At 32.4% G+C, this 25,126-nt stretch overlaps 2 pseudogenes across 2 annotated transcripts; both read left to right on the plus strand.

The window, feature by feature from the left end:
- The first annotated feature begins 8,348 nt into the window (after window positions 1–8,348).
- Window positions 8,349–11,734, plus strand: LOC146883279 (uncharacterized; annotated as a pseudogene). Its single transcript, XR_014984947.1, has 5 exons — window positions 8,349–8,407; window positions 8,834–9,000; window positions 9,115–9,186; window positions 9,304–10,997; window positions 11,096–11,734. The product of XR_014984947.1 is annotated as an uncharacterized LOC146883279 (transcript).
- An 8,423-nt stretch (window positions 11,735–20,157) lies between these two features.
- Window positions 20,158–23,019, plus strand: LOC114166569 (uncharacterized; annotated as a pseudogene). Its single transcript, XR_014985270.1, has 3 exons — window positions 20,158–20,562; window positions 20,657–22,351; window positions 22,458–23,019. The product of XR_014985270.1 is annotated as an uncharacterized LOC114166569 (transcript).
- The last annotated feature ends 2,107 nt before the right edge of the window (window positions 23,020–25,126 follow it).

Raw genomic sequence — 25,126 nt, forward strand, 5'->3', positions numbered from 1 at the left:
TTTAAAAAATAATTTTTATAACATAGATATTGGTATATCATTACAAGTTAAAATTATACATTCTTAAAATTTTTAAAAATATAAAAATCACTAATGATCTCGATTTCAATATTTTTTTTTCTAAATTAGGATATATATTGTCAAATTTGAAATTCAAAATATATAGTAATAAAGTTTGAATTTAAATTCTAAATTTTAAAAGCTATAAAATATGGGAGCAAAGTTAAAATTTGAAATTCAAAATCCAAAAAAATTGTGAAAAAAGGACTCCAATAGAAGAGTCTATCAAACGTCTAACCTTTGTATTTTTGCATAGTGTACTATTTATATTTGTTTACATAGTCTACATTTTGTAAGTTTTGATTGTTTACTATTTATATTTTGTTTGCAGTCTAACATTTGTATCTTTAAATAATCTACTATTTATATTTAGGTGTAATTAGTCGGATAATACTCACTTTTGTTTGGATATGTCAGTTTCATACCCACTTTTAAAAAGGTGTCAATTGGGTCCTAACTTTGAAAAAAATATCTCAATCAGGTCCCTTTGAGAACAAAAAAAGTATTAACGCCATTAATGATATCAACGATATTTAAAATGACTTACAAGAGTGAAAGGAACCTAATTGAGACATTTTTTCAAAAGTTGGGATTCGATTGACACATTTTTAAAAGTGACTACCAAACTGACACATATGAAGAGACTCAGTACTATCTGACTAATTAAACATTACATTTATATGCAAGATCTATCATTTGTAGCTTTATATAGTTTACTCTTCACAATTTTTGTATCGTCTAATGTTTGTATCTTTATTAAGTCTACTCAACAATTTCTATATCGTCCATCATTTTTATTATTAGAGAAGCAACTATTATATTTTTCTACATTTTTTACTCAATATTTCATTCAAAATTAAATTTGATTTCTTAATTTTAATTAACTAAATCTTAATATATTATTTAAAATAGTTATATATAACACATTTTATTAAAAATATATATAAATAATTTAAATACATTTTTATTATAAAATCAATTAAAATATTATTATTGAATTTTATAAAATAAAATTTATATTAAATTTAATTATACTTTTATAATTTCAAATTAATTTAATAAATATACTATAATTTTTAATTTTAAAATTTGATATCCCGTGTGTTGCACGGGTAGAAATACTAGCTATTCAATATTCATATATCATATACTGTATCATATTATTTTCAAAATAAACATATTGACGTATCAGATACGTGTTATATCCGATACACATATCAGATACGTGTCATATCTGATATACGTATTGTATAGTATCATCTCCGATACACATCTCGTATTATTGTGGATACAATTTCATAACTTTTAGGCTTAAATAGTCAGTTTGTCCTAGTTTTGGTCGACTTTTTTCACTTTGGTTCTACTTTTGAAATTGTTTTTAATTTGGTCCTATCTTTCGTTAAATTTTTTCAATTAACTCATTTTCCTTAACTTCGTCTAAATTGTTAACAGAATAATGACTAGTGTGATTCTTTTGTGTGACGTGGATTACTATTCAGTGACATGTTCGTTTCCACTGTATGCATAAACCAGATATTATAATTGAAAGTTAGGGTTTGTGTGTTCTTGAATTGTGGTTGTCTTCCATCCATCTTCAGCTGAAAAGAAATGTCTCGTGGGGCATCTTCCTCTTCTTGCAATAGCTGGGTTCACCAAACTTGCAATTCATGTCATGGTGGTTATAGGATTTCAGGCTCACTCCCACTTTGCGATTGCGGATACATTGCAGTGGTGCGCACATCTAGAAATAAACAATTATAAATTAAAATAATCCATCGAATGCATAAACAAAAGCGTTAATAAACCCTAATCATCAACACTAATAACAATCAATAGTCAGCAAAAATCAAACCCTAAACCAAAACCTACCTCCGCGATGAACACCTTCAACCCTCCGTGAACGATTCTTCAACGATCAGCGTCAATATTGGATGGCAGAAATTGATATGAGATAGCCAATTGAAGGATATCCCCAAATCGACGAACAAATCCCCAATTCGAAACCAAATCCCCAATTCCACAAACACAACCCTAAACCCAATTCAATTAACCTTAAACCCTAAATAATTCTGCAATTACAATTAAATGGCCAACACAGTGAAATAACAGACACGTCACTGAACAATGTTCCACGTCACACAAAATAACCACACTGACCACTATTCTGTTAATCATTTAGACGGAGTTAACGAAAATGAGTTAATTGAAAAAATTTAACGAAAGGTAGGACCAAATTGAAAACAATTTCAAAAGTAGGACCAAAGTGAAAAAAGTTGACTAAAACTAAGACCAAATGACTATTTAAGCCTAACTTTTAAGACCTTTAAATAGGTTGAATTTAAGCTAAGCTAATCTCTTTCAAAATAGTTCATTTTTCAAATATTTTTCTTAGACAATGCAATTCAAATTTATTGAATCATATTTTTCTTATTTGAATAAAATATATTTCAATTACGATCAAATTCAAAAAAAATTTAGATATTAACAAATTATTAATAATTCAAGAATATTGGTATTGATGATATATTTTAATTAATCTTCTTTATATTATTTTTCATTAAAATCTCATTTATAGTTTTTTCTATTGAAATTGACAAATTTTTCTTGATTGTCGATATTATTTTCAATTAATATCGAATTTAATTATTTAGTCTAAGATCAATTAGCTATTTGATATAAAAAAATAATAATTAAAGACATCGACAAAAGAAAAACACTGTCAATGAAAACAAATCTAGATCACATCCATTAAAAAATAGTCTTCCAACTTTGACCAAAAAAATTGTGTCTAATATAAGGAAAGAAATAACAGTAATTGGAAACAATAAAACAGAATTCCAGTAATGTAAATAAAAATAATTCTTATTAACATCAATAAAAGACCTAGTCTACATCGGTCGAAAGATAGTCCACCCACTGTTGGCCAAGAAAATTGTAACTAACGCTGATAAAAAATAACTTCGGCATGTGGTGTCCAGAAAATTCATATAACTGATGTTGGCTGAAAAGGACTTTGAATAACATCACATGAAAATAATTGAAAAAAAAAAAAACTAGTTTGACTTCACTCGAAAGACATTGATAATGTGGATCAAAGAAAACTCTGACTAACATTGGTTGGAAACTAACGCTGGTGTAACATCAAAAATAAAATAACCTTGGTAATGTTGATCCAAAAATAAATTAAATTTACTTTAGTTTAGTTTAAAAGAAACCTTCGTTGATACTAAGAAAAAAGTGTTGAGATAGACAGTCAAACCTTATTCAAATCAATAATGTGTCGGTCTTACTTAAGTAGACCTTGTCTCAACAAAAATTAAGTTGATGAGATAATATAAAAAGAAATGATATGAATTTAAGGATATGAAGAAACTCAATTTCTTACGATTTTTTTTGTTAAATTTTAAATTCTTTAATTCTACTTTCATGAAATTTTAGACTTTCAATTTATTTTAAAATTTTTTATATACATAAAAAAATTTAAATAATAATTAATTTTAGTCACTAAAAATTATTAGTTATTATAGTGACCAATTTAAATATTAATTTACAAAATAAAAAATTATTGGTTACAAAAATAGTCACTATGAATAAAAAAATATAATTAGTAACTAAACTGATTAATTAATTAGAAACCGATTCAGATACCAATTTACAAAACAAAAAATTATTAATTACAAAAATAATCATTACAAATAAAAAAATATAATTGATAACTAAATTGAACATAATTAATTAGATTCTAATTTAGAAACTATTTCGTAGTCAAAATCTTGTATTACATGTAGAAATATTCAGTTAGCTCTTCTTTCGTATATCCAGTCTTATAAAAGACAATCCCCGTATTGATAATCTTGATTTGATCAATAAAAGTGTTATGCAAAGTTTGCTTTTCTTAGTTCGAGCCGTACACACTAATATGGTATCAGTTTAGGAATTTCTCTCCTTGTTTCTGCATCCTTCTTTGTTGTTTCTGATCAACCATGGCTCAATTCAACCAACATAACACAACACCAGATCATCTTATCAATCTAACCACCCCTCTTTACTTACATCCCGATGAAAATCCAATTGTTGTACTTGTCTCACTTCTATTAACAGAGACCAGTTTTCATCAATGGCAACGCGAAATGCTAGTAGCCCTAGAAACCAAGCACAAGGAAAGATTCGTCAACAACACTCTTCCTTGTCTTCCGCTCAACGATCCCCTCCACGACGTTTGGTGGCGATCCAATCGAATGGTCATGTCCTAGTTGATACGTTTGATGGTGCCCTCCATCAAGCTATTTGTCACGTGGATGACACTACGCTCGAGATTCAGAACGATCTTAAGGAAAGATTTTCCCATTCCGATAAGTGTTGTGTAGCGGTTCTTCAATATCAAATCCAAAATTGTAAAGAAGGTGAGTCCACCTTTTCTGATGGAAAGAAATTGAGCTATACCGTTTCTGATGTAAAGATCTTATGGAAAGAAGGTGAGTCCACCGTTTTTTATCTAAAGATCTTACGGAAAGAAATTGAGCTATACCCTTGCGTTTTGGCTAGTACTCCATGCCCTGCTCTTGTGACCTCCTTTCTAGATTGTACATCTTAGTAGCTAATGTTTAGTGATCAATTTATAAACTAATTTCATTGGTAACTAAATTTTAGAGGTCAATTATAATTTTTTTATTGATAATAGTGACTATTTTAATAACCAATAATTTTTTATTTTGTAAATTAGAATATAAATTTGTCACTTTAGTGAGAAACAATTTTTTATTACTAAAATTGATTATTAAGGGAGAATTTTCTTGTAGTGAAACAACAAAATTCACTACAAACACAAGTAGAATTATGGTTTAATTACGCCTTTGGTCCCCATTTTGGAGTCAAAACCTCAAAATGGTACCCAAATTTTTAAAAGTCTCAAAATGGTCCCTTTTTTGTTGAAACGTTTCACGTTTGTCCTTCCCGTTAAGTCAATGTTGACGCCGTTAGAGGGAGTGCCACGTGTCAGTTCCTCAATTTTTTGAATTTTTTATTAATTTTTTTTGAATTTTTTTTTTATTTTGAATTTTTTTTTGAATTTTTTCAAAAAATTGTCACATGTCAAGCTGTCATCGTGCCATGTGGCAGTGATAGTGACACGTGTCAGTATTACGCCACGTGTCATTTTATTAGTCTCAATTTGGTCCCTTTATTTTAATTTGTCTCAATTTAGTCCCAATTTTTGTAAAAATGAGCAATTTTGTCCCCCCTTCAAATTGAAACAAAATTTAATTTTATATAAATATTATACAAATATTTTTATTAAATTTGATATTTTTATTCAAATTGATATTTTTATTATATATTTTTAACATAGCTAAGTTTAGTTAAAATTATGTTTCACATTCAACTTTACTTAAAATTGTTTTCAAATTTTAAATTTATATGTGTTTTATTGTAATATGAACTAGGTAATTTATGATTTTTTTTATTAACATTATTTTCTATTAACAACTTTTAAACCATTTTAAATAAAGTTCAATGTAAAATATTAATTAAATGAACTTAATTTGGTTAAAAATATTTACTTGAAATATCAATTTTGATGGAAATATTTGTGTATATTTATACAGAAATTAAATTTGATTTCAATTTGGAGAGGGACAAAATTGCTGAATTTTTACAAAAATTGGAACTAAATTGAGACAAATTAAAATAAAGGGACCAAATTGAGACTAACAAAATGACACGTGGCGTAATACTGACACGTGTCACTATCACTGCCACGTGGCACGATGACAGCTTGACACATGGCAATTTTTTGATTTTTTAAAAAAAATTCAAAAAAAAAAATAAAAAAAATAAAAAAATAAATTAATAAAAAAATTCAAAAAATCGAGGAACTGACACGTGACACTCCCTTTAACGGGGTCAACATTGACTTAACGGGAAGGGCAAACGTGAAACGTTTCAACAAAAAAGGGACCATTTTGAGACTTTTAAAAATTTGGATACCATTTTGAGATTTTGACTCCAAAATGGGGACCAAAAGCTTAATTAAACCTAAAATTATTGATGGACAAAATTTGTGGGTAATCATAGAAATTTGTCAATAAATTACAGTAAATTATCGCATGATGGCATTGAGTGTAGAGAACATATTTTCCGATTTCATTGTGTTTTTGATGTTAGGATGAAGTGTGCATATTTGACTTTATTACTTTTCCTTCAATAAGTAAAAGAAATGACTTTCAGTTGTGGGCTTGCTAAAATTAAAATAAAAAATACTAAATTTTCAATTGTGATATTAAAATTATATAAATGGGTAACATAATTTTATTTCATTTTTAAATATTTATAATTAATTTAAAATAATAATAGAGTAATTTAATATGTAAAAATAAGAGTTGACTAATTAAGTGTACTTTTCGATATACATCGAAGAATCGACGGTAAAAGATATATCCACACTGGAAGGGGGCATTAAATGAAATTGCCGGAAGGGGAAGAAAGTCAATCAATTAGCACTGCACTTTCTCGTACGGATTCCTCATTGAATGCACTTCACACACATTTTCATCTTTCTACAAACACGGACCCTTCAACCAATCCTATCATAATTATTTTGCAGAAACCTTCACATACATTCAATCAAATAAGAATAATGTTCCCTGTGCATGAAAAATTTACGTCTAAGTCCTCGGCAATGCATTAAAGAGAGTGCACCAACCTCAAAAGCGCTGAACATTGGTAAAATAAATACACAGGGGCCATGGGTCCAAGCTATTAGGTGTAAACTTGTTGGTATTATAAATGTCTACACCTTTCAACCAATCCTATTAACTCTTCTGAAAAACCACGTCTTTGGACTTCCATTTTTTCACTGAAAACGGTTGAGAAGAATTTTGAAAGCATGTTTCCATGGGTCACTATTATATAGTTGATGAGTTACAGAAGGCATTTGAATCCGATACAATCAAGTATGGCTAAGTGTGTATGCAGTTTACTACTTATAGCCTTTTATATGATGGCTGAGCTATCATCTGTTATTGGTGGCGCCATGCATTCTTCTTCCATCAATCAGGAACGAGAGGCTTTGCTTCACAGCGGTTGGTGGAATGATTACCCAAATATCACAAACCATTGTGATTGGGACGGTATCTCTTGCAATCTAGCAGGAAATGTTATTATTATTGGTGGTCCGTCCATGAACATTCCTTCATCAAAAGAATTGCTTTGGATTGAGAAGTTGAACGTCACTGCCTTCCCCAATTTAGAGTATCTGTATCTAGATGGAATGGGTCTTAGAGGAACCATCCCCACTCAAATAGCCACACTCACTAACCTTAGCTATCTCATCTTGTCTAACAATCATCTCCATGGTAACTTCTTCTAATTCTCTTCATTTCATTCTTTCAAATTCTAACTCTCTCTTTCTTCATCTCCTCCAACTGCAGGATCACACTAGTGCAAATTTGACATTTTACTTCGCCTTATAGGCCTCGGTTATAGTGGAACCGAAGCCTATAAGGAGGCGGTGGCATTTTTGCAATTTCGTCCAACTATATTGCCTCGGGTTGACTAAAAACCGGTGCAGTAAGGGGTTTTAGACCTCGGTTACAAAAGAACCGAAGCCTATAAGACAATTCGGTAACCCAAATTTCAAAAATGCCACCAGCATCAGTATTATTAGTCCCGTATTTTAATGGACCGAGGCAATAAAGGGCTTTAGGCCTCGGTTATTAATTGAACCGAGGCCATAAAACATGTTATAATTCCCAATTTGCGAAGAACCCTATTCATCGTCTCCCACAATTTCTTCCCTCTGCACGAACATTTGCATTCTCTTCTCTCTTCCCTCCGCCTCGCCTCAGCCCCCTGGAACCTCCTCCATCACGACGGCTACGCCGCCTCTAAACGGCTTGCTCCTCTGTCTCTTTCTCTTGCGAATAACGCAACACCTAAGCCCTAAGTTGCCATCTCCAGCATCCCACCGTTCCTTGAATTCGTCGAGAGCGTACGCCAGTTCGTCCACGACCTCGGTTTCGCTTGCGCCGTTGTCCAGGGGCGTATTCTTGTCGTCGGCGGGGGTCGCACCATACGATGTTTGGGGCTGCTGGGATAAGGATTCGGTCGGTTGAGCGGTGCGAGGTGGGGAGAGACCGGTGGGTGGCGATGGATCTGCTGCCCAGGTTTCAGGCCGGTTGTGTAGGGTTTGTTGGCGGGGGAGGGAGGGAGTTCTGGGTGGTGGGTACGACGCGTCGCAGACCATATCTGGGGTTTTTCCGGTGGATGAGTATTACAGGGATGCAGTGGTGATGGGATTTGAGGGTGGGGCGTGGCGGGAGGTTGGGGATGTGTGGGGGATGGGGAGAGAGTGAGGGTTGGGAAGATTGTGGTGGTGGATGATGATGGATGTCCCACGCTTTTCATGCTTGATGGGAACGAGATTTTGAGGTACTTTTCGGCTTCTGGCAAATCGAAGGGTTACGCATTCATCCTTTTCAAGCACAGGGATGACGCTTGCAAGGCACTGAAAAATCAATAGAAGAAAACTGAAAAATTCTTTTGTTTCGAATGAATTTTGAGTTTGTATTTTATCATCAGATTGGATTCGGAGTTCGGGAGGCGTTTCTGGATTGGTTGCAACGTTCCAAGTATATGGCTTCGGTTCAACCATAGCTAAGGTAGAAAGAGGATGTTTTTGCTTCGGTTGATACTCGGGGCCAAAAGTTACCCCTTTTTGCCTCACCCCAATATGTCTCGGTTCTGGAACCGGGGCAGAATATTGAAAATAACCGAGGCCAAAAGCCCTTATTGTACTGGTGTCAATACTACCGCAACTTGGTAACTTGACACAATTGCAGATGTTATATCTCTCTCAGAATTCTTTAACAGGTTTAATCCCATCTTCACTTGGTAATTTGAAGAACTTGCGTGCTCTCCTTCTTCATGCAAACAAACTTCAAGGTAATAACATGTAATTATATTTCTCTCATTTCTCATGTAATTTAATCATCTCTTTCTTGCCAACAATAGAATCTAACCATCTCTTTCTTGTTTCTTGTTCTGATCCAATTGTAGGTTCAGTACCACCACAACTTGGTAACTTGACACAATTGACGAACTTATTTCTCTGTGATAATTCTTTATCAGGTTTAATCACATCTACATTGGCTTAATTGATGAGTTTGCAATTTCTCTATCTTGAATCAAACAAATTTCAAAATACCTTAATGGTTAAAACTATTTCTTACTCTCATCCAATTGCAGGTTTAATACCACCGGAACTTGGTAACTTGACACAATTGGAGGTCTTATTTCTATGTAAGAATTCTCTAGCAGGTTCAATCCCATCTACATTGGGTCAATTGATCAATTTGCAATATCTTTATCTTGAATCAAACAAACTTGAAGGCATGATTCCGACAGAATTAGGGAATTTGACAAAATTACAAATATTACTTCTCTCGGGTAATTCAGTCATAGGTTCAATTCCTCCTGCTTTTGGTCAACTAAAGAACTTGACGGATTTCTTCCTTCAATCTAACCAAATTACTGGTCCTATACCAGTAGAGTTTGGAAATTTAAATAGTTTACAAAGATTACATCTCTCATATAATTCCCTCAACGGTTCAATCCCTCATAGTTTAGGCCGGTTGGAGAATTTGGTACACCTCTACCTTGATTCTAATCTGTTACAAGGCACATACCCGAAGAATTAGGAAATCTGACCAAATTACAAGTTTTTCAACTTTCTCATAATAAGATTTCAGGTTTATTACCTCCAAAACTTTTGCAAATGGAAAAAATGTCCTCTTTATATCTCTCTTCAAATCAGTTATGTGGTTCAATACCATTAAAAACCATGAAATGTCCCTATCATACAGCAGTTGATTTGAGCCATAACTTATTTAATGGGACAATAACCTCTGAAATTGGTTGTATAAATGACCTCAGTCTGAGTCACAATTTTCTTGTTGGTGAGATTCCATTTCTTTTTAGAAGAAGCTTCATACTTAGTCGATTGGATCTTAGTTATAATAATTTTTCGAGCAAAATACACAAGGAACTTGCTAGTCTATCATACATAAACCTTGCATACAATTCCTTTGACTTCTCACAAGACCTTGACATAAAATCAAACCTACAAGATTACTTCCAGGAAGACTCATTAATCAATGATCACCACATGCCCAATTTCACATACTGCCACTTGCTGCACCAAACAAATCCTCAAACTAGGAAAAGTAAGCCTGTGATCATGCTAATTGTTCTTCCTATCATTTTCTTCATTCTTTTATTACTCCTTTCAATATTATATTTCTCAAGATGTAAGCCTAAGAAAAAGTGTGAAGGAATAGCAACAAAGAATGGAGACTTGTTTTCTATATGGAACTATGATGGTAAAATTGCATTTGAGGATATCATTGAAGCAACTAAAGACTTTGACCTCAAGTACTGTATTGGGACTGGCGCATATGGTAGTGTTTACAGAGCACAACTACCCAGTGGAAATATTGTTGCGTTAAAAAAGCTCCACCGTGTGGAATCTCAAAACCCATCATTTGACAAAAGTTTTGGGAATGAGGTGAAGATGTTAACAGAAATCCGTCATAAAAATATCGTAAAGCTTCATGGCTATTGCCTCCACAACCGGTGTATGTTTCTTGTATATGAATACATGGAAAGAGGTAGTCTGTTTTATATTTTGAATAACGAGGTTGAAGCTGTGGAGCTGAATTGGAGTAAGAGGGTGAATATCATTAAAGGGATAGCAAAGGCTTTATCCTACATGCATCATGATTGCAGCCCACCAATTGTTCATCGAGATGTAACAAGTAGCAATGTTCTATTAAACTCACAATTAGAGGCTTATGTCTCAGACTTTGGCACAGCTAGACTCCTTGATCCTGATTCTTCAAATCAAACCTTGGTAGTTGGCACCTATGGCTACATTGCTCCAGGTGAATGCTATTTTCTATTACAAAACAACAATATATTTACCAATTTGTAGAACTTTTATAATTGGAATTAACTTTCTTTACTTTTTTGTTCACAACAGAGCTAGCTTATACATTGAGCGTGACAAAGAAGTGCGATGTTTATAGTTTCGGAGTGGTGACTTTGGAAACATTAATGGGGATACATCCCAAAGAGATAATCTCATCGTTATCAAACCCAACTACTCAAAATATGTTTGTGAAAGATCTCTTGGATTCGCGTCTTCCTCTCCCTCTTAGGAAGGAAGCTCAAGATATAAGTCTTGTGATAACACTAGCATTATCATGTTTGTGCTCAAAACCAAACTTGAGGCCATCAATGCAACAAGTGGTTGAGAAACTCTCAAGTTTCAAACTACCATTATCTTTACCTTTCCATGAAGTTTTGATCTATCAGTTGATGAGTCAAGACATATGCCATCTTTTATCCAATTGTCAAGAGTGAACTCTATTGAGCCAAAGTTGAGGAAAGTAATAATGCTCTGCATATTAAGAACACTAACTTTTCTTTTATTGAATTCAAAAAGGTACACGTTATTGTTGTTTGTTTTCTCATTTCCATAGCGCTGATCCTTTTAAAGACATCTGTAACACTTTAAACCAAATAGCATCAATAGAGGTATAAAAGGCAATGTGTGTTGCGAACATACAAATATTCGTCCAGGTCCGTCGTTCCATCATATTTATCAAACGTTTCCATCTTCCAGTGATCTAGTGGAAGGGAGTCCACAATTCCCACAGTGAAAGTGTGTATTCCGACTGTATCCACAATGGTTGTGGCAGACGGGTTATAGTCTTTACTGGCCTTCTTACTTCCTTATTGGGTCGTTTGCTCATGTTCCGCACGGGGTTGCTTAGTTGGCCCCGGTTGGGTTGGAGTCGATGAGGTGGGGCCTTTGTTATTCATATGTTGTATGCACGCCTTTTCTTCATCTCTTCCATACTCTTAAAGGTAGGTCTAGGCCCATTCTTGCAGCTTAGAATCTAAGGAATTCAAATCTAATATGATTCCTCCACTCCTAGTTGAATGAATCCTTGCTTTAATTTACAAGACTCTTTCACCGACTCTTTCACCGAAGACTCCTTCTAAATCACGTGGAAGCCTTTAACTAGAGTGTGATGATTTGTTTTGACTTGAAACCAATTTTCCAACTCATTCCAAACCAGCTAAGTAGATGAGTGGTCAATTCATCACTAAGCATAAATCAAAACAAACTATTAATGATAGCATAGATAAATATCCAAGAAGTAAGAGTACAAAGAATTAGAGTTGGTTACATCTAACCTCAACACGAGAGAGTTCAACTACTTATAGAATATTATAATACAATTCCAACAACATCTACATATAGGATTTACAATAAAAGTATCTCTCTCTTGTCTCAGAGACCTATTCCTACTCTGCTATTGCATATTTGAGCCTCCACAATACCTAAAATGAGGAAATGAGGTCTTCATTTATATAAAGTGCTCAGCCCAACTTTTTGCACTCAACGACAAAGGTTTCCTTTATGGAGGATTTTCTTATCAATTCAGCCCCTTGTTCTCGTGCTTAGCATTTTACCTTTCCTTTATGGGAGGGTTTTCTTGACTGTTCAACCTCATGCATTGGTGTTCCATCTTTCCTTGCAAAAAGGGTTCACTCATGTGGCTCAACTTCAATTTGTTGTGCTCAACTAGGAAGTCAAAATATGATATCTTATCTTTTCTACTTCCATGACTCAACACCAATGATTGTGGCTCAACTACATACTTGATATTTTCTTTTATATTCACTACAAAATAACCAAATATCATTAAAATTCATAAAACTTCAATTCATAATACCTTATTCAGTATCATAAGTCAAAAAGGATTGTTTTCCCCTTAAATTTTTGTTTTGAATTCCAGATTGAATTTGATTACATTAAAGAGATGATTCTCTTTGTTCTTAGCTTAGGCCTCCAATTCTTATCAAAGATTAACATCTTTGTGGCTGTCAACACTCAATTTTGTCCGGTTAATAAAACAATTAACTAAGAAATTATTTTAAAAAAAACAAAAATAAAAAAAGAGAAGAAAAAACACATCACAAAAAAATCAACATTAATTTGAATGTACATATATACTCCTTTTCTTTTATTTATTTATTTGTTTTTGTTTTTAATTTTAATTTTAATTTTATCTTGCTTTTTATTTATCTATTTTATCTTGTTTTATTTTATCTTATGTTATTTTATTTTTTTTTTTACTTCACTTTATCTTATTTTATTTTATTTTTCTTTTAATTTTAATTTCCATTTTATTTTTATTTTCACACCATTTTGTTTTTCTGCTCTTAAAAAAAATATGAAAAATATATATAAAATATAAAAAAAAAGGGTTGGGGGGTTTTTGGACAGTAGAGGAAGAAAGGTTGGGGATTGGTGTGTTTGTGGCAGCAATCTGGGGAGGCCGTCTGAGCATAACAGTACAGTCATGGCTAAAGCCAACTACACACACAAGCAAAAGAGGGGGGACGAATTGAAAAGAGGGAGTTTTTCACAAGATCAGGGAGATAGCAAGAGCAGCAAGAGGAACGAAAAGGAAGAAGAAAGGAGAACAGAAGCGAAGAAGAGAGGGGAGAATCGTTTGAGTCGCAAAGAGACTTATAGAGAGGACTGCAAGAGGTAAACACTTCATTTGCATACTTGAATGTGAATCTGGTGCAGTTGCATCGTGCTTGAGAATGAACATAATGTAATCATATATACTGGGCTTTGGCTTTGTCATTTTTATTTTATTTGGCTCATTGAATCTGTTGTGTGCATTACCACATTACTGTTGAATCCGTATGCATATCTTCCATCATCGTTCTCGTGATCACCATAACCCCAAACCAGTTCACCATGATCAACTCAAATCGACCTAAAGCTCAACGCACGCCAACATTTCCAGCATTTCCATTCACAAAGCCACTCGTTTCTCGCCATTCTCCATAGCCAATGAAATACTCAAAGCTGTAAACATTCCCATCAGAACCTATTTTCACCATTATCTCATCCTCCTTCAACATCAGACTCCATTAACCTGCAAACAGAACCCCAACCGAACCCCGCAGCCACAGTTCCCTTCCATTCATACGCCCACACTAGCCTCCAATTCATTCGAACCTGCAGACCCACCAAACAAACAGTCCAACACTCCAAATCCATTCTTCTACCTACACTCTCATCTTCATTGCTCATCTGCATAAAATCAAAATAAAATACAAAAACAGCAACCCCAAACTCTTTCGTCTTCCCCAATCAACCATCTCCAATCGAAACAGAGGAATCAGAAGCAGGGAAGAGAACCCCTCTAGTCGCGGTGTGGCTGGCGGATCTAGTCGCGGTGTGGCTGGCGCGGTGGTGGCGAATCACAGGGGCTATGACAGCCATCTCGCGCATGGGAGGAGAAGCGAGAAAGGAGACGACTCGCGGAGTTGGGTTCTCGCCGGCGACGCTTCCGTTGGTGGCCGGTGTCGACGGCGGCGTGCCTCGCCGTCCGTGGGACTTGCGGCAGCGGCAAGGGCTCCTGGAATCGTGGTGGCTCGAAGCAAATGGAGAAAGGGTCTCGCGCGCGTTGGAGAAGAAAGGAAGAAGTGAGGTCGAGATGATGACGAGCGCCGGCAGCTCCGTCGGCGGTGGCCGCTGTCGTCGTCGGCATTCGAGGGCGGCCGGACGCGCGTCCTAGGGCCGGAGTCGTGTGGTTGGTAGCTCGAGAGAGGGGTGCCGTCGGTGGTGGAGTGAAGAAAAGGGGGATTGAGATAGAATTAGGGTTCTCATTCCTTATTTCAAACTAAGTGATCAGCCCACTTCTTCTTCTGCTTGCTGCACCTCCCTTTTCATTCTTCGCACCCCTCTGTTATCACATGCACCCCCTTTGTTAACCCCGCACCCCGTCTTGTTTTGCTTGTTGGTTTTCTATTGCATTTTTACTTCCTCACGCACCTCCACAATTATTAATCTCGCACCCTTTCACACACTTTGTACTCCTATTTTGAATTTGTTTTATATTTTACTAGCCGCACCACCACCTTTAATAAATCCACCCCATTTACTTCATATACCTCCCACTAATCACTCACACACCCCCATATTTTGTTTCCCACTCTCACCCTTCTTAATTAAATTATTTCTTTTTATTTATTCATTTATTTATTTTGTTTTTTTTTTATTATTTGTTTATTTTCGTTCATTTATTTATTTATTTTTATTATTATTTTTTTCACTTACTTTTTTATTTATTTTTTATTTATTTTTTATTTATTTTTATTTATTTTTTATTTATTTTTATTATTCCTAAAAAAAAAAACCAAATATTTGAAAATTATTAAAAATTACAAAAACTATAAAAAATAGGAAAAAAATCTAAAAAATGAAAAATACCCTCTTTCACTTTATTGTGTCTGTCCGGTCGCTCGCACCGCGTGACACTCATTTTCAAAATACCAAAAATAGTTTTCTTTCCTTTTTAGTGTCTGTCCGACCGCCCGCGTCGTGTGACACGTATTTCCAAGTAATTCAAAAATAAAATAATATAAAATTTTCAAAAATATAAAAACATCAACATTTTCAAACAAAAGTCTTTCTAAGAACTACGTGATCCTTGATTCTCCACTGTGAGATACGTAGGAGCAAGGTCAGTCCTTGTCAGGTTCACCTCCCAAAAAATCAAATCTTTTTCTCAACTAAGTTTTCCAAATATCGTTTAAAAGAACTACGTAACCCTGATTTCTCATTTTTAATGAGAATACGTAGGACCAAGGTCAATCCTTGTCGGGCCCAAAAAATTAAAAAAATATTTTTGTTTCTTTTTAGCATTTTCGTCTTATTATTTTTGGGGAAAATTAAGATTTTAAAAATCACATCGACTTTGCATTTTTAATTAAAGGTACCGCCCTTGGGCGGGCGCTGTAGGGTGCTAACACATTCCCTACGCGTAACCGACTCCCGGATCCAAAATCTGGTTTTCCGCAGACTTGTCTTATCTTGATGGTTTTCCATAGTTTTCCAGAATAACTATGGTGGCGACTCCAAATCTCTTTTCAAACCTTGTTTTCTTTTTGGTTCGTCGTCCGATCGCGATTCCGGTTGCGACAGTGGCGAATCATCACTTGACTTATCAATCTGCTAGATTGTGGCGTCCTCCATCGCTGTGTTATTCTGCATTCTTCTCTGATTTATTTGTATCGTGCCTCTTGAGGATTCAAATTCAAAAACGATCATACTCTTTCCTGTATAAGATTGTATCAGAGCTGGAGAGGGGCTAGTATGGGAATTATATAGAAAATATTTTATGTAATTTGAATATTATGACATTTATATTTTGGAACTGGCAATGTTGTCGTTTTAAATTTTGAACTTTGGCGCAAACAATAAAAGCTTAAATTTTTCGTGTTTTGGGAAAAATATTTAATAAATTGTTGATTTATTTCTATGTATTATTTTGTTTTATTTAAATTTGTAATATCCGACCAGGATGTTACATTTTCTGCTTCCTCCATTGGCACACTTATGTTTTTCCTTCAGCTCTACCAAAGCTCCTTTTTGTTCCTCCACCTTTACCGGAATCCTCACTCACCACCTTCTTCCTTCGGTATCATCTTCCTCCAACCTCCACCTTCTTTCCAAAAAGGACATTCTAAATTGTGCGATTGAGAATAATTTTTTGTTTTGAATTCCAGATACACAAAATTTATATTTTAAATTGTACATTTTGGAATACAAAATTATATAATTTGTATTTCGAATTAAACAATCTGAGATACAATCAATAACGTATGAAATATATATTTTGTATTTTTGATTGTTCATTATGAAACATCTTTGAGAACTTGCATTCTGAAACTAAAAATGAAAATTCTAAACTAGAAAGTAAATGTGAAATTTTTGGTATATGAAAATGCAAGATGAAATTATGGAAGTGCATGAATAAGCATCCCAAAGTTATGTTTTATGGGCCAAGGTGGATGTTTGTTAGATTGGTCCCAAAAACAAATGTTTAAAATGCATCTACTCTTCTAAACTTTTCATATCGTTTGACCAAAAACTTATGTCGTCAAATAGTCCACACTATGAAAAACGTATGTCTTGAATCACGGAATTTTGTTGAAGAGAATCACAACGTTGTTTACAAAATATATATATATATATATATATATATATATATATATATATATATATATATATATATATATATATATATTATTGTCAATGTGATATACATGAGAGATTAATCAACATGGAACTTTCTCTGAAGTAGAACCTGTTTTATTTTAAGGATACACCAAAGAAGGTACAACAATTAAATTAGACTAATGATGCAAAGGTGATCCAAGCCACGAAATAAAGATTAACTACGACACAAAAAAAAAATTACAATTTTCTAGGATTTGAATCAGTTTGTTTGAATTTAAGTGAACTTGAAATTTGAATTTGATTTCTTTAATTAAAGTATCCAAATATGTTGATAATTAACTTTGTTGAAATATTTTTCAATCTTTAGTTATTGCCATTTATTTGATTTTGTAATTGAAGTAACCATCTGTTAATAATTTATTGGGTTAAAATATTTTTTTATCTGGATTGATTTTCACTTTACAATATTTTTATGAATAAGAACCAAATATTTTTATTTTCTAATTTATTAAATAAAATTTTAATATCTAAAAAGTAATAATAAAAATATCAATAAAATTAAAGAAAAAAAGTAAAAAATAATAATAATGTCAATTATCAATTTATATAAATTCATAATATGAAAATGGATGAGTATATATTTATAATTGGAGAGGCCATAAAATATAAAAGTTAGAGGATTCGGTAAGAATAGTTTTCTTAAAAAAAAAAATTATTCTGTTATTTTTTAGGTTCTGCATTTACTGCTATAATCCATTTAGAGTAAGATTTGTAAGCAAAGTTTATTTATAATTATTATTACCGTTTATTGTTCTTAATTGGAGAAATCTTATTGAAACATGCAAAATATTACGATTATTTTATTGATTAGATTATTCTAGAGGGATTTGTTGAAGTCTCATCCAAACGATAATGCTTCATATCATAACCTCTTGAGAGTCCAACTTTGCATATCTTAACCATGCTTTTCATGTGTACTTTTTGTTTTTATTCTAATTATTTTAGTAAAAATTTTGCATTCAGATGGAAAAAACAACCACACAACCAAAAATACAGATAATGCACTATATTAATTTTTCCTAACTTGCAAGAATCTATGAGAATCAACAACAATAAAATTACAACAATAATCACAATCAAAGAACACACCACTTTTAGTGTAGAAAATTCCCAACGTAAAAATCACGGGCCATCTAAATCAAAGAAATCGCTCCACAATAATCAAAAGAGTGTACAAGTGAGTCTTAAAAAACTGCACAAACAAGTGTTAACATACAACCAAACAACAAAGCATCAAATCTTGTTAATCGAAGAACAAAGTGAGAAAAATTCCTAAAATAGAACTACTCTGCAGGACCAATATCTCAAACCTGAGATCTCCGATTGACGATCCGAAGTCATAATGAAGAATCATATGCTACGAACATTGTGTCAAAGTTTCAATCCGATCCACAGTTAACGAACCCACAATTGTCAATTTACCGAGACTGCACAGTGTGAAAAATCTGCAGAATTTTCTCCCCTCTATTTTCTTCATGACTGTGTTTTTTGTCACTCAATGCTCTCACACTCTATTGACTTGGAAGCTCTCTCAGTGACCTTAAGTGAGTCAAATGGATCTGACTAAATATATGGGTTTTTAGCATAGTTGGGAGCCCAAACACATATATTCAAATAGAAGTTTACCAAGACAATTACTTGACTTTCATTAAGACGAAGAAATTTTCTGAAATCTTTATTTATGAGGACCTACAATTGTGCATGCACTTTGTCTTTTGGTTCTCCATTTTTGTCCACTAATGGGAGGTCTTGTGATGGTTCAAATAAGATCTTATTCACTCATTAAACAAATCTATGTGATTTGGCTCCAAGTGAGAAGAATATGAATTACATTTTTGTTTTACTTTAAGTTATATATAGGTAAATATTGAATTTGATTTTAAAATTTGTTAATTTTTTAGTTGTATTACCTAAATTATGTAATATAATTTTAATTTAAATTATAAACAGTTATAATGAATTTTAAAATTCATTATAAATATTTACAATATAAATTTATTAAAAAGATTTGAATATTCAAAATAAATTTTACATTTATCTAATCGTCTTATCATTTGATTTTTTCGGTCAATATTATTACTTTTATATTTCCATCTCTAACTTAATATTCCACTTAGTTTCTTAACCCATTGATCAACTTACTCCATCTCCTAGAAGCATGTTCATTGATGAGTTACAGAAGAAAAACGAAAGTAAAAGTCATATCATATTATTTAAAAAAAAAATCAAATAATAAAATAATTATTTAGAAATGAAAAATATTTCAAGCATTCAATAAATAACAACATTTATTATAATTTAATTAGAAATATCAAATTTATGAGATACTTAAAATTAAAAATTAATTTGACAGATATTTAAATCAATAATTTAATGAATTACCATATCATTTACCATAAAATGAACTTTGAAATAAATGATTCACTGTATTTATATTTTAAAAAATTAGAAATTAAATATTTGATTAAATGAAAATCGCGTGTTAATAATACATTTGAGGTTTTCTATTTCAAGCATAAATAAGTTGACCTCTGAAATTAATAGTTTACTTGCTATTCAGTTTGTCATACGGTTTGAAGAAAAAATAAAAAATGAAAAATCAAAATCCACAGTAAAAGATGTGAAGCAGAGAGTCCACTCCACATTGGTGAATAGAGATGTGAAAAGGACAACGTTTTGATGAAGATATGGAATGAACACTGTTCTCTCATAGAGATTCCACATGCAATGCACACACACACATTTTCTGTATCTTTCCACAGATAGGGACCCTCTTCACCAATCCTATCATAATTATTGTGGAAAAACCGCGTCTTTGGACTTTGAAAAAGGCTAAGAAGAATTTTGAAAGGATGTTTGGAATGGGCACTGATATATATATGCATTCCAACCAAATGCCGATAACATTATAAGAAATCGATATTTGAATATGAATGAATCAATTATGGGAAAGTGTGTTTGCAGTTTGGTGCTTATGGCCTTCTGTATGATGCCTGAGCTAGCATCTCCCACCATCCCTCCTTCTTCCATCAATCAGGAACGACAGGCTTTGCTCAACACCGGTTGGTGGAATGATTACCGTAATATCTCTGACCATTGTGATTGGGATGGTATCTCTTGCAATGAAGCTGGAACTGTTACTGCTATTTACAGATGGAAGATTCCTTCATCAAAAGAATTGCTTTGGATTCAGAAGTTGAACGTCACTGCCTTCCCCAATTTAGTCTCTCTGTCTCTAACTGGAATGGGTCTTAGAGGAAGCATCCCCACAGCAATAGGCTCACTTACAAACCTTACTTATCTTGACCTCTCCAACAATCATCTCCAAGGTAAGTTGTTTCAATTCTATTGATTGCATTATCCCTTACAAATTTTGTCATCGGAGAATCTAATTATCTCTTTCTTCCTATCATCTAACTGCAGGTTCAATACCACCTCAACTTGGTAACTTGACACAATTGCAAGTTTTATCTCTCTATAATAATTCTCTAGTGGGTTCAATCCCATCTACACTGGGTAATTTGAAGAGTTTGTACTCTCTCTATCTTGATTCAAACGATCTTGAAGGTAGCATTCCAACAGAATTCGGAAATTTGACAAAATTACAAGAATTATATCTCTCCAATAATTTACTCACAGGTTCAATTCCTCCTAATTTGGGTCAACTAGAAAGCTTGACAGACTTCTTTTTTCAATCCAACCAAATTATCGGTGTTATACCGGTAGAATTTGGAAATTTAAAAAGTTTACAAACATTATATCTCTCAAATAATTCTCTCAATGGTTCAATCCCTCCTACTTTGGGTCGTTTGGGGAATTTGAAACATCTCTTCCTTGATTCTAACCAAATAGAAGGTCACATTCCAGAGGAATTAGGAAATTTGTCCAAATTGGAAGTTTTGCAACTTTCTCATAACAAGATTTCAGGAATATTACCTCCAAAACTTTTGCAAATGGACAAAATGTCCTCTCTACATCTCTCGTCAAATCAGTTATGTGGTCGGATCCCTTTAGAAACCATGAGATGTCCCTATGCTACAATAGTTGATTTGAGCCATAACTTATTCAATGGAAGCATAACCTCTCAATTTGGTTGTGTAAATGACCTTAATCTTAGTCATAATTTTCTTGTTGGTGAGATTCCATTATTATGGAGATTTGAACCTAGTCGATTAGATCTCAGTTATAATAATCTCTCAGGTAAAGTACATAAGGAACTTGCTAGTCTATCATACATAAACCTTGCATACAATTCCTTTGATTTCTCACAAGACATTGACTCAAAATCAAACCTACCAGATTACTGCTATTTCCAGGAAGACTCATTAATCAATGATCACCACATGCCCAATTTCATATACTGCCACTTGCTGCACCAAACAAATCCTCAAACTAGGAGAAGTAAGCCTGTGATCATGTTAATTGTTCTTCCTATCATTTTCTTCATTCTTTTATTACTCCTTTCAATATTATATTTCTCAAGATGTAAGCCTAAGAAAAAGTGTGAAGGAATAGCAACAAAGAATGGAGACTTGTTTTCTATATGGAACTATGATGGTAAAATTGCATTTGAGGATATCATTGAAGCAACCCAAGACTTTGACCTCAAGTACTGTATTGGGACAGGCGGATATGGCAGTGTCTATAGAGCACAATTGCATGGTGGTAACGTTGTCGCATTAAAAAAACTCCATCGAATGGAATCTCAAAATCCATCTTTTGACAGAAGTTTTCGCAATGAGGTGAAGATGTTAACGAAAATTCGTCATAGAAATATCGTAAAGCTTCTTGGCTTTTGCCTCCACAATCAATGCATGTTTCTTATCTATCAATACATGGAAAAAGGTAGTCTATTTTATATTTTGAATAACGAGGTTGAAGCTGTGGAGCTGAGTTGGAGTAAGAGGGTGAATATCATTAAAGGCATAGCAAAGGCTTTATCCTACATGCATCATGATTGCAGCCCACCAATTGTTCATCGAGATGTAACAAGTAGTAATGTGCTATTAAACTCACAATTAGAGGCTTATGTCTCAGACTTTGGCACAGCTAGACTCCTTGATCCTGATTCTTCAAATCAAACCTTGGTAGTTGGGACTTATGGCTACATTGCCCCAGGTGAATGTCATTTTCTATTACAAAAGCCACAATACTTTTTATAAATGGTGTAATAACATATTTTGATAAGTTGAGTTAACTTTGTTTATTTCTTTGTCAACAACAGAGCTTGCTTATACATTAAGAGTGACAGAAAAATGTGATGTTTTTAGTTTTGGGGTGGTGACTATGGAAACATTAATGGGAAAACATCCAGGAGAGCTAATCTCATCTTTATCAAAATCAACCACTCAAAATATGTTATTGAAAGATCTCTTGGATTCACGTCTTCCTCTTCCTCTTCGGAAAGATGCTCAAGATATATATCTTATGGTAAATGTAGCATTATCATGTTCGTGCTCTAAACCAAACTTGAGGCCATCAATGCAACAAGTGACTGAGAAACTCTCTGGTCTCAAATTCCTATTAGATTTGCCTTTCCATGAAGTTTTTATCCATCAAGTGATGAGCCAAGATATATTTCATCTTTCATCCAATTTTCAAGAATGAAGTCTAGTGAGCCAAAGTCAAGGGAAGTAACAATCTTTTGCATATTTAGACAAGTAAGAATTTATCCTTCATTGAGTGCAAAAAATTTAGGTCATTTTGCTTTTCTAGTTTACATTAACAACTTCATTGTCAATTTGACTTACCTTTATTTGTTTATAGTGTGACTAATCATGTGATCATGTGATCATTTACCTTTCTCATAATAAGATTTCAGGTTTAATACATCCAAAACTATTGCAAATGGGCACAATACATGGAAAGAGATAGTTTATTTTATATTTTAATCCATCAATTGATGAGCTCGTACATAGTTTACCTTTGATCCAAGTGTCAAGAATGAATTTTAGTGAGTAAAAGTTAACGGATGTGATAACACTTTGCATATCAAGAACGAGTAAGAAATTTTCCTTGCTTGAATGCAACAGATGCATTTTTGTATTTTTGAGTTTACAAACCAACAAACCTTAATATCTTTGAATATTTTTTTATTAAAACTATTTACTACCAGTAATGTAGGTTGATAATTTGATTCTTCTCCCTTATATATTTATGTTAATATGTGGCAAAATAGGTGAATATTTCATTATACGATTATAGTTAGATGAAAAGTTAATATACTTTAATTGTACTTCAAAAAATATATAAATTAAATTGAAAAAAAAATCAAATTTATCTAAATCAATTTACTTAATCCATTAACTCATAATACATTAAAAATTTCTAATCTACCAATAAAGTAAACTTGTTGAGTTAACTCATTTTTTATTTAACATATGTGAATTAGAATGACTCACTTTGACATTTGCGACTAAATCTTTCTAGAAACAACAAAAATTTGAGACAACAAAAGTTTAAACAGAAAAAATTACCATAAAAGATTGTTGTCCTCATTTTAAAATAATCACTCAGGTTACAATAATTTTGAATCAAATACAAAAGGATGACGAAGTACAGGTTGAGTTAGAATTAAAAAAAAAATTCAAATATTTTAAAGATTTAATTATTTTTATTTTCTGTAATAAGTAGTTTTGATTTTGGTTCTTATAACTTTTGTCTTCTTTATTTTTCTACAATTAAAAATTATTGTTTTGATAGCACTATAACACTGTTAATTTGTTCAGTGATAATTTTAAGTCGTGTCTCTTATTAAACGACAAATCAAGTGATAGTCTTGAGTAATACACCTTTATTAGAAAAATCTTTTTAAACTTATATAATTTTTTAAACTTATATAATTTGTTATTTATCTATATAATATGGATGTTGAAGATTACAATTAGTGATTTTGAATTTTAAAAGGATGAAAACAAAGAAAATTATTGTATTGAAATTAAAACCTTTTCTTTTGTACTTTATAGAAATTATTTCAAATTTTATAAGGGTGACTTTTTTATAAGGATTAAAAATCAAAACTTTCTTAAGAATTAAAAACCAAAATAATAGGCCTATTTCGAAAAAAAAAAAGTTTGAGATACACACGCATAAAATGATTGTATACTGTTAAGAGTGTTACAAGCTTAGCATCACTGGTAATTTTTTTTAGTTGATTAACATGTGCTCTTCTAAAATAAGTTATTTTGCCTATAAAAATAGAGCGTATTGCTTCAGAATTTATAAATTCTAAAATAATGGAGAAGTATCAATTTAATGAATAATATAGAATATTTTAATAAATAGTTTAATAAATAATATGATTGTTAATAAAAATATGTTTCTCAGACATATTTCTTTTTACAATTTGGTTATATATTTGTTAACATTCCTCCTACACAACCAAACATTTCACAATTCCTTTTCATATTGAAACGAAATTTTAAATTGGCCTAAGTTATATACAAACACTAAAAACATCTTAACAAAGTTGATCAATTATTAAAGCCATTGAATCAAAATTATCGTTCATGGAGATCTATATTTGCAAACTACTTTCGAAAATGTATTTTAAATGGTGAAAACCACATTGGTTTACATGAAATTGATGTAATCGTGATATAATCAAATTAAGGAATCTACGTTTTATATCATCGATTATATATGCTTAACAGATATACAACATATTGTCTCTACTATATAAATTTTTGAAATTTTTTTCCTTTATTTTTTAATTTTATTTATAATTTAGAGAATATATGTGTTACAAATGTATACTAGTAACGTATGTTAAATATGTATATTACATAAAATAAATATATTTGAAATGTATAAGTTGAATAGAATTTTAGGGAAACATATTTTAAAAAAATATTAAAAAATCAAATATGTCTTAAAAGCTTTATTATTAGCAAT

This window comes from Vigna unguiculata, chromosome 10, assembly GCF_037176805.1.
Source record: "Vigna unguiculata cultivar grain cowpea cultivar isolate G323 ecotype 2 chromosome 10, ASM3717680v1, whole genome shotgun sequence".
Lineage (NCBI taxonomy): Eukaryota > Viridiplantae > Streptophyta > Magnoliopsida > Fabales > Fabaceae > Vigna > Vigna unguiculata.